Genomic DNA, 9,262 nt, shown 5'->3' with positions numbered 1-9,262 from the left:
GAGCCATCAGCCCCCCAGCACCAGCCAGACGCTGCGGTGGCAGGAGGCGTCGGGCTGGGGCAGGTGATGGTGACATTTAAGAGCCTTGGGTACCAGGGGAGCCCTCTCTTCTCTAAAATGAAGAGGTTGGAGAGACCCTAAAGCTGTCCAGCCCCCAGAAAGGTGGGCCTTTTTTAAAAAAATTGATTTCAGAGAGCAAGGGAGAAGGGGAGAGAGTCAGAAACTGTGGGGAGCGGCACGGCGATGGCATACTCAGCCCTAGGGCGCCTTATGTGCCATGCCAGCTCAGCCTGGTTCAGTGACCCTGAGTGGGGCGGGGAGGCGGGGGAGTGAAAGGATTGAGAAAAGACAGACAAGAGAATGAAAGGTTGATCAGAACTTTGAGGCCCACATTGTGCCGCGCCGGTACAACCAAGGGTGAACCTGAGTGGGGGCGGCTGAAAGGCTTAGAAAAGGCAGACATGAGAATGAAAGCTGGGTCTCGGTGGGACGCTGCTTCTCTGAGAGACGGCGCCCACAAGCCGTGTCTTTATTTTATAGCAGATGCCACGAGGCAAAGTAAGGGCGTGGTTAAGATGTTTTCAGCATTCTCGTGGGTTTCAATCCTCACTCACTACATGCACCTGAACTCTATCGCTAGGCACATGGGGCTACGTGTTTGGACCACAGGTTCACGCTTACAACCACAGCCGTTGGCTATAATTGTGCTGGGACTTGCATGTGGCAATGAGAGGCCCCTGTCCTTTCATAAGTCCGAGGCTTGAACCTGGCCAAAACACCGTAACCGCGCCCCACAAGAAACATCAGCGACAAGAGAGCATCACTGATTGGCTGCCTCCTGCATGACTGGGGATCAAGCCTGCAACCTGGGCATGTGCCCTGACCAGAATCGAATCATGGCCTCCTGGTTCACAGGTCGCCGCTGAGCCCCTGAGCCACGATGGCCAGGCTGGTGGACATTTTCTTGGTCGAGGTTTTAGGGCAGGCTCTTCTCCACAAATACCACATTGTTCTCACGGTCAAAATTCTCAGTTAACAAAGACCCAGGTCTACCAAGTGCTGGGCACCCAGGGGACCCTGGCCATGGCCCCCACACGCTCCAGGTTCCAGCACAGCCCTGGTCTCATGTCATTTTACTAGAGGGCCAGTGCATGAATTCGTGCACGGGTGGGGTCCAGCCGCCCACCCCTGATGGGGGGGGCGCAGACCCAGGTCTACCAAGTGCTGGGCACCCAGGGGACCCTGGCCATGGCCCCCACACGCTCCAGGTTCCAGCACAGCCCTGGTCTCATGTCATTTTACTAGAGGGCCATGCATAAATTAGTGCATGGGTGGGGTCCGGCCGCCCACCCCCAATGGGGGTGGGTGTAGTTGGGAGTGTGGCCAGCGGGGGGGAGGGGCCGAGGGCAGTTGGCTGGCCAGCCCCACCACGATCAGGCCAGTTGGCCACCGCAGTGCACATCATAGCCACCGGTCATGCTGGACGCTCCGTCATTTGGTCACTTGGCTTTTATATATATAGATTCCTTCAAGAAAAATGACTCCTTCGATGTAATTTAAGACCTTACTGGGACTGCATCATTTACTCCTGTGCTGTGCCTTTTGGTTAGGAAGAGACTGTCCCTCACTGCTGCCTCAGCTTTTCTCTAGAAACGCCCTTCCTAAGGAACACGGCTTGGAGAGCATGTGCTCAGCGGAGCCACTGAGACCCACACCCGCTCTCCCCGGGAAGCTCCATGCTGAGGACACTCCTGCCCACGACACACATCCTCCCACGACCGGCCCCCCTGCCCCGGTGATGGGGCCTCAAGACTGTAAACCCCCAAGTTGCAACAACTCTTCCCTGGGCTTGTGAGGCTGGGCTGTTCAAACAGGAACCTGAGAACAATCCTCTAACTTTCTATTGATTTCAGAGAGAGGAAGAGCGAGAGGGAGAGAAGCATCAATGATGAGAGAGAATCATCGGTCGGCTGCCTCTTACACTTCCACACACTGAGGATTGATCCCGCAACCCGGGCATGTGTCCGTGACCTCCCGGTTCATAGGTCTACACTCAACCACTGAACCACACCAGCCAGGCAGTCCTCTAATTTTCATAGTGAAATAACTAAGAGGTAAATCCTATAGGGACATCTGTGTGTATGCATGCACATGTGTACATATGTACACACACACACACACCCATACTCATTCACCAATCTGATGCTCCCACAGCCTCCTACACAGGGACAGATGCCTCAGGCCCAGGGTTTGGGGAGTAGGATGGCAAACCTCCCACTGGGTGTGGTAAACCAAGTCCTGGAGAGCCTGCTCGCCCGCTCCCCCCCCCACCCAATCACCCTCAGCGTGCCAGGCATGTCAACTTTGGTCGGGCCCAGGAATACCCGGTCTCAGCTCAGCGCGTGGCTGGGGACCAGGATGCTGGAAAAGGCAGAAGTGCCTTTTGGTCCCTGCCCAGCCCAGGTGCCACTCTGAGGAAAATCCCAGAAATGATCTCGGGACAAAGGAAATTTTGCTGATGTTAATCGGTAGTGATAACCCTTCCCGACCACGGAGGGCATTACCATGAACAGAACATAATGTTCTTATGAGGTAGCTGAGCAGGGATTACTGGTTCCATTCTGATTCGGAGAAGTTAAGTGACCTGCCCAAGGTTCGATGCTACTGAAGAACCAGAACTAGCTCTGAGGTTCACCCCACTTTCTTTCTTTTTTAAAATGTTTTCATTGATTTTGAGAGAGAGAGAGGATGAGAGAGAGATAGAAACATCAATGAGAGAAAAATATCAACATTGATCGGCTGCCTCCTGCACGCCCCCTGCTGGGGATCAAGCCCACAACCTGGGCATATGCCCTGACCAGGAATCAAACCTGCGACCTCTTGGTTCATGGGTCAATGCTCAGCCACTGAGCCACGCTGGCCGGGCCTCCCTACTTTCCATGACGCTTGTGGCTTCATGAATGTGACACAGAACTGGAAATGTCACTTAGCTGGGTGCCCTCGGGGTCACTCTGGACAGCTGTTGCTCATTCCCCCAGGAGCCGTGCTCTCTCCCCGTGAACCTGAGATGGGCCCAGCAGCCATGTTCTCCTTCCCTCCATAGAGCACACACCGCTGTCTGCACTTAGCACAACCCACCTTCCCACAGAAGGTCAGCTCCCTGAGGCAGGACCGTGTGAGGCGGGACCATGTGAGGCAGGACTGTGCCTTCCATGACGTTGTCTCAGCTGGAGCCAGGCCTGACTCACAGCAGGAGCAAGCACATGTCTGCTGAGGGACATGCTGTGGAGGGTCATTAACCCCCAGGAGGTAAGGTCTTTTAGGAGGTGAATGAGTTTAAATGCCTAGGCCCTGATCCAGCATAGGCCCTAACCCAGCATGACTGGTGTCCTTATAAGAACTGAAGTTTGGGACACAAACACAGAGAGAAGACAGCCGTATACATGCCAAGGCGAGAGCCCTCGGGAGAAACCAGCCCTGCCAGCACGTAAAACAGAGTTCATTCTTATATTAGTATTTATTATTTACTTGTATAGGGTGTCCCAAAATTCACGCAAGAAGTATTTTGATAGAAAACACATGTTTATAATTAAAAATTGTAAATGTTTTATTGATTCATAAAGAATATAGTATAGGGTTATGTATGGAATAGCACATAGGGTAAATGGCCTCCATGGCTTTGCTGGCAAAGACGCATTGGTCTTCATTGTCCCTGCTCCTGGGCCATCATTGGTACTTGGTCATGCTTATCAAATTGAAGGAATTGAAATCAAAGGGCAACAGATATTAGAATCTGATTCAATAAACCAAGTCAAATTAGGCTTTTATTTGTTGTTTTGTTAATGCTCACGCAAAATTCAAATCTTGTGTGAATTTTGGGACACCCTATACAACTGTAAACCTACTTTTGCCCAACCCATATACTGTTAAAGTTCATTTCACCTGTTTCTTTTTATTTTTTTATAATATAAGTGCTAGAAAATTTTAGATTACATCTGTGGCTCGTGTTATATTTCCTCTGGAAAGTTCCGGCCTAGGGCCTTGTGGGTCATCATAAGGGCCTGAGCTTTTACTCTGGGGGACATGGGAGCCAGTGGAGGGTTTCCAGCTCAAAGGTGACATGATCCGACTCACTTGTGTTTTAAAAAGGTCACTCTGGTTGTCGTGTTGAGAGACCATGAGGGATGTCAGTAAAGACAGAGACCATTAAGCGGCCACTGAAATCATTCAGCAGAAGCCGGAGGCTTGAGACGTGGTCGGACACTGAGTAGATTTTGAAAGTGGAGCCGGGAGTATTTCCTGGCAACAGGGTATGAGGAACAGAGGAGTCCAGGAGGAGTCCCAGTGTTTGGCCTGAGCTCCTGGAAGACGCCATTTGTGTGATGGAGAAAGATGGGGGTGGGGGGAGCGGGTTCAGGGAAGAAAAGCAGGAGGTTGGTGTTGGATAAGTTAACCCCAAGGTGTCTTTTGGTTCCCAAGGGGAGATGCTGAGAAGTCGGTTGGATATAACACTAGAGCTCAAGGGAGGGGTCCAAGCTGCAGATGTGGCCTTGGGAGTCTTCGTCATAAGGATCCAATTTCAAGCCAGGAGACTGAGCCGGAGCATCAAGGGAGTGAGGTGAGTGTAGGCGGAAAAGAGATGAAGATCAAAGTGAAGATCAAGAGCAAGTGCCCTGGGGACTCCCAGGTTTAGAGGTTGATGAGATGAGCAAAGGATACACGAGGCATAAGGAAAAGCAGGAAAGGTGGGTGTCTCAGAAGCCACGTGAAGGCAGCATTTCGGGGAGGAGGAAGCGAGAATTGTGGCCACTGCTGCTGAGAGGTCCAGGAAGACGAAGACAGAGAACTGACCACTGTCAGCAGCCTAGACGTGCTTGCTGATCCTGATGTCGCATTTAGGTGAGAGGCGGAGGCAGGGTTCAAGGGACAGGTGACAGCAAACCCAGGCCACTGGTTCAGGGCACTCAGCTATAAAGCGGGGAGGAGAAGGGCAGCAGCCAGAGTGGGTGTAGGATCAACAGAGGTTATTTTTAAAAGACTGGGGGCAGGGGGCAGTTCAGTAAGTGTGCGTGGTTCCGGGAATGAGTTATTAGAGAAAATCTTATGATGCATAAGAGTTAGCCACTCACATCACCCCCATCTAGGTTCTACTCTTCTCCCAGCATTACCCAGTACATTGTTATTGTCCCATTGTCCCAACATATCACTATTGCAGTCCATCTACTGATTACCTTGGTAATCTTTATTTCTTAATCTATTGATTACAGGCAGCATCTCTTGATCCCCCACTTTATATGAGGAAGGTATTCACACCCCCACTCTCCCCTGTACATGTCAGTCAGCTTTCATGGGTGTGCTAGGACAACAACAACACTGTAAACAACAAAAAAACCTTAGCGACTCAGGCTTATTTCCCAGTCACATGCCTTGCCCTGCCCTGCCTCTGGCTTCCTCTTGATTCTGGGAAGCCGGTTGAAGAGCAGCCCCCACCTGAGACCTGCCGCTCTCATGAGAGAGGGGAAAGGAAGGAAGGCAGAAGCGCACAATGCCTCTTGAGGTGTCCGCTCCGACATAGCTTATGTCATTTCCACTTACATTCCATTGGCCAAAGCAAGTCACATGTCCAAGCCTGACACCAATGGGCAGGGAAGGAAGGATTCCCCTCCCACAGGGGGCGTGGCAAGCCAGGGGAGGACAGTGAATAATTGGGAGCAATAATCTCATCAATCACAGTTGCCCTTCCCTTGTCTTGCCTACCTGCCAACTACAAGCTGTGCTTTTCATTTTTATTGTCCAGGTGGAAAGCCTTTCCGTCCTCCTTTCTAGCTATTTTCGTCTCCGGTGCTTTGTCTGCGTTTGGTGTTAAAAGCTGGGAACCACTGAGCAGCCTTTACATCGTATGACGAAGCAAATGTTCTTGCTGCAGAGTCGAAGAGAACTAAGAGCCCATCTTGGGCACCACTGGGCCAGGGACAGGCCCTGCCCCTTAAAGGAGCCGTCCTCACTCTCCACCACTTCCTCAAAACCAGGCCACGTTTTTAATCGCTGCCTATGGGAGCTAAGCTTCTCATAAAAATGTCTGGGTTTTCCAGAAGGTGTTGATTGCCTCTCTTTCACAGTTGGAAGCAGAAATCTGTGCCTTCTTCCCCGGGTCCCTAATCGCTTCCAAATCTTCCCTTTACTGTTTGGAATCTTTCTGTCCTTCTTCTTGAGGCCTGCTGACCCCGACTCTCACTGGGCAGGCGCCTTCGTTTGGAGACCCGAATAGAAACTTCCTTTAGCATAACGTTCTGTCTTTCCTGCAGTTACCAATCGCCTTGTTTTCCTTGCTTACTTCCTGCTGTGCGTGTTCTATCACCACATTAATTCCTTGCAGTATCCCCTTATTATATATGTAAGAATAACTTACATATATTCCACTCTGTGAAAGGTCCCTCCACTCCTCACCCCCATCCTGAGACCGCTTTCCTGGTGCCTCCATCCTCTTACTCTAATAAGACAGACTGCTCGCCAGACCTGGGGACAATTTCATCCTGAGGTTGCCTTTTATGGCTGCCATGAATTGGATACATTATTCCTGAATCTCTTATCTCCCTTCTTGGTTGACACTGTTGTTTTCTAAAATACATCCTCAAATAACTGCCTTTAAAAGGCGTAGCCCTGGCTGGTGTGGCTCAGTGGTTTGGGCGTCGGCCTACACACTGAAGGGTCTCTGTTTGGATTCCCAATCAAGGGCAGGTACCTGGGTGGCGGGTTCACTCCCCGTCCCCGGTCAAGGCCCATGTGAGAGGCAACCAGTTGATGTGTCTCACACTGATGTTTCTCTCTCTCTGTCTCTCCCCCTCCCTTCCCCTCTCTCTAAAAAAGCAAAGGAGAAATATCCTCATGAGGATTAACAAAACCAACAAAAAAAGATTGAGTAGGACATAAACTTCCAGGTGCTGGCCTGCCTTGCTTCTATAAAATTAAGCTAATATCGCCCTGACTGGTTTGGCTCAATGGATAGAGCATCGGCCTGCAGACTGAAAGGTCCCAGGTTCGATTCTGGTCAAGTGCATGTACCTTGGTTTCGGGCACATCCCAGTGGGAGGTGTGCAGGAAGCAGCTGATCGATGATGCATCTCTCTCATCAATGTTTCTAACTCTCTATCCCTCTCTTTTCCTCTCTGTAAAAAAATCAATAAAATATATATTTTTTAAAAATTAAGCTAATATCTATTCCTGGAGTATAATTCTAGTTAATAAATATTCACACAAAACATGCTATATCAAGGAGAAATTTAAAATGGTTGCTGCTCTCAAGGAACTCACATATAGACAAAGAATAAACTCTTGAAAGAGTAATAAAAAGTCAACAAGGAAAAGATGCCTCAGGTAGAACCTAATAAATATCGAGCCTTAGGCCTAGAGAGAAGCTAGAGTGAACCAGCCCGTGATGCTCTTACAGGGGAAGCAAGACTTCAGTTGAGTTCAGAGAGTAGGCAATATGTTCGGGGTAGATTGAGTATTTATGAATATTCAGCAGTAGGCTAATGGCCAACATTAGTCTGACAGAAGGGCCGACAGTCAATGGAAGCTGCCTCCGTCCCACTTGCCCTCCCACTATCGGAGTTACCAACATTCTCACTTCACCAAGTCCATCAAGATATAATTGTCAAATATGAAAGTGTAATTTTACCCCTGACCGATAGACACACTCTCTGGCTATTTAGGGCCATAACAATGAACTTCCCTACGTGTATGAGGATTGCGTATATCCTTATAACTGCCCTACTTGTTAGACTATGCAGGTACAGGCACTGGTCTTTATTAGTGGAGTGTCACTGAATAGGACTGGGTCACTCTCTTTACCATCCTTTTTTTAAATTTTTAATCCTTAACAGAGGATATGTTTCCACTGAATTTTAGAGATAGAGGAAAAGCAAGAGAGGGAGAGAGAGAGAGAGAGACATTGACTGGTTGCCTCCCTCACACTCCCCAGCCAGGGATCGAACCTGCAACCTAGGTATGCGCCCTGCCCAGGAATAGAACCCGCAACTTTTTGGTGAATGGGATGACGGTCCCACCAACTGAACCACCTGGCCAGGCTTCATCATCCATATTTTTTAAATTTGTTTTTATTGTTCCATTGAGAAGTCCGTCAGAAAGACCATAAATCACTCCTGCTCCCCATCCACTCCTGGGGAGAGGAAACATCCCTCTGATTGGCCGGAGTGTTATCCCAACAGCACCATTGCTTGGGTCAAGAAGTCACCAGGGGCCCAGGCGGTGTGGCTCAGTGGTTGAGCATCCACCTATGGTTTGATTCCTGGTCAGGGTACATGCCCTGGTTTCAGGCTCGATCCCTATTAGGGGGTGTGCAGGAGGCAGCCGGTCAATGATTCTCTCTCATCATTGATGTTTCTATCTCTCCCTCTCCCTTCCTCTCTGAAATCAATAAAAATATGTATTTTAAAAATAAAAAATAATAAAGAAGAAGTCACCCGGGAACTGTGAAGACGGTGCCTCTCCATGGCAGGTCCTCCATGGACCTACGACGCCTACGTCAGAGAGAACACGCGCCTTCATTCGCCCCAACACTTGCACTGTTGTCTGACTTGCAAATGAGGAGAGGACTGGAGGGAAGGAAACTTCCAGGAAGAAGGCCTTTGGGCCAGGGTCTGCCCAGTCCTCAGAGAGCGGGCTGAAGTGAGAGTGGGAGAGCCCGGGCGGTGATGGGTCTCCTCGGTTAGACTCTACCTAGTGCTGCTCCCACGGGGAGCGGCTGCGCTGCCATCGGGCACTGGAATTTACACACAGTTCGCATCAGCTGCTCCGATGATCTGATACCCTGGCTGGTTTGTTCGCTGTCACGTCCCCAGTGCCTGGCCTGGGGTGGGCGCCCTGTGCTCCTGGGATGAATGCGTGAACGGACTGAAATGAGCTGCATTTCCGCAAAGGGAAGAGCCAGACCTGAACGTTCTCTTTTCACCGGAGCTTCAGATGGGCCAGGAGGACCCGGGGAAGTGGAGGGGGAGGCAGGCGCCTGCATTTGCCTGGGCGGGTGTGTCACACAGGTGGAGGGGAGCAGAGAGATCAAGTGCTCAGAAGAAAGGTCCGGAAAAGCACCCCCCCACACACACACACACCCCGAGATGGAACCGGAGTCAGCTCTGCAGCAGGGCCCAGAGCAGGAGGGGCCACCGCCTCCAGGGCTCTCCCCCTGCGCCAGCCCCCTGCGCCCTAGGTAACCTCACGCCCTCCCCGCAACCCGGAGACGCAC

General features: G+C 50.7%; 1 long non-coding RNA gene across 1 annotated transcript in view; it reads right to left on the bottom strand.

The window, feature by feature from the left end:
• Positions 1-606: 606 nt before the first annotated feature.
• Positions 607-9,262, bottom strand: part of LOC107181870 — a 13,988-nt gene continuing 5,332 nt past the window's right edge. The window contains exons 2-3 of the long non-coding RNA XR_001512583.1: positions 5,975-5,985; positions 607-713 (exon numbers count right to left, since the gene is read on the bottom strand). This is a non-coding gene — a long non-coding RNA (uncharacterized LOC107181870). The remainder of the gene's footprint in view (positions 714-5,974; positions 5,986-9,262) is intronic.

This window comes from Myotis davidii, unplaced genomic scaffold, assembly GCF_000327345.1.
Source record: "Myotis davidii unplaced genomic scaffold, ASM32734v1 scaffold333, whole genome shotgun sequence".
NCBI classification, from domain to species: domain Eukaryota; kingdom Metazoa; phylum Chordata; class Mammalia; order Chiroptera; family Vespertilionidae; genus Myotis; species Myotis davidii.
The sequence above is the reverse complement of the archived record's forward strand: the minus strand, read 5'-3'. Positions and strand labels throughout refer to the sequence as shown.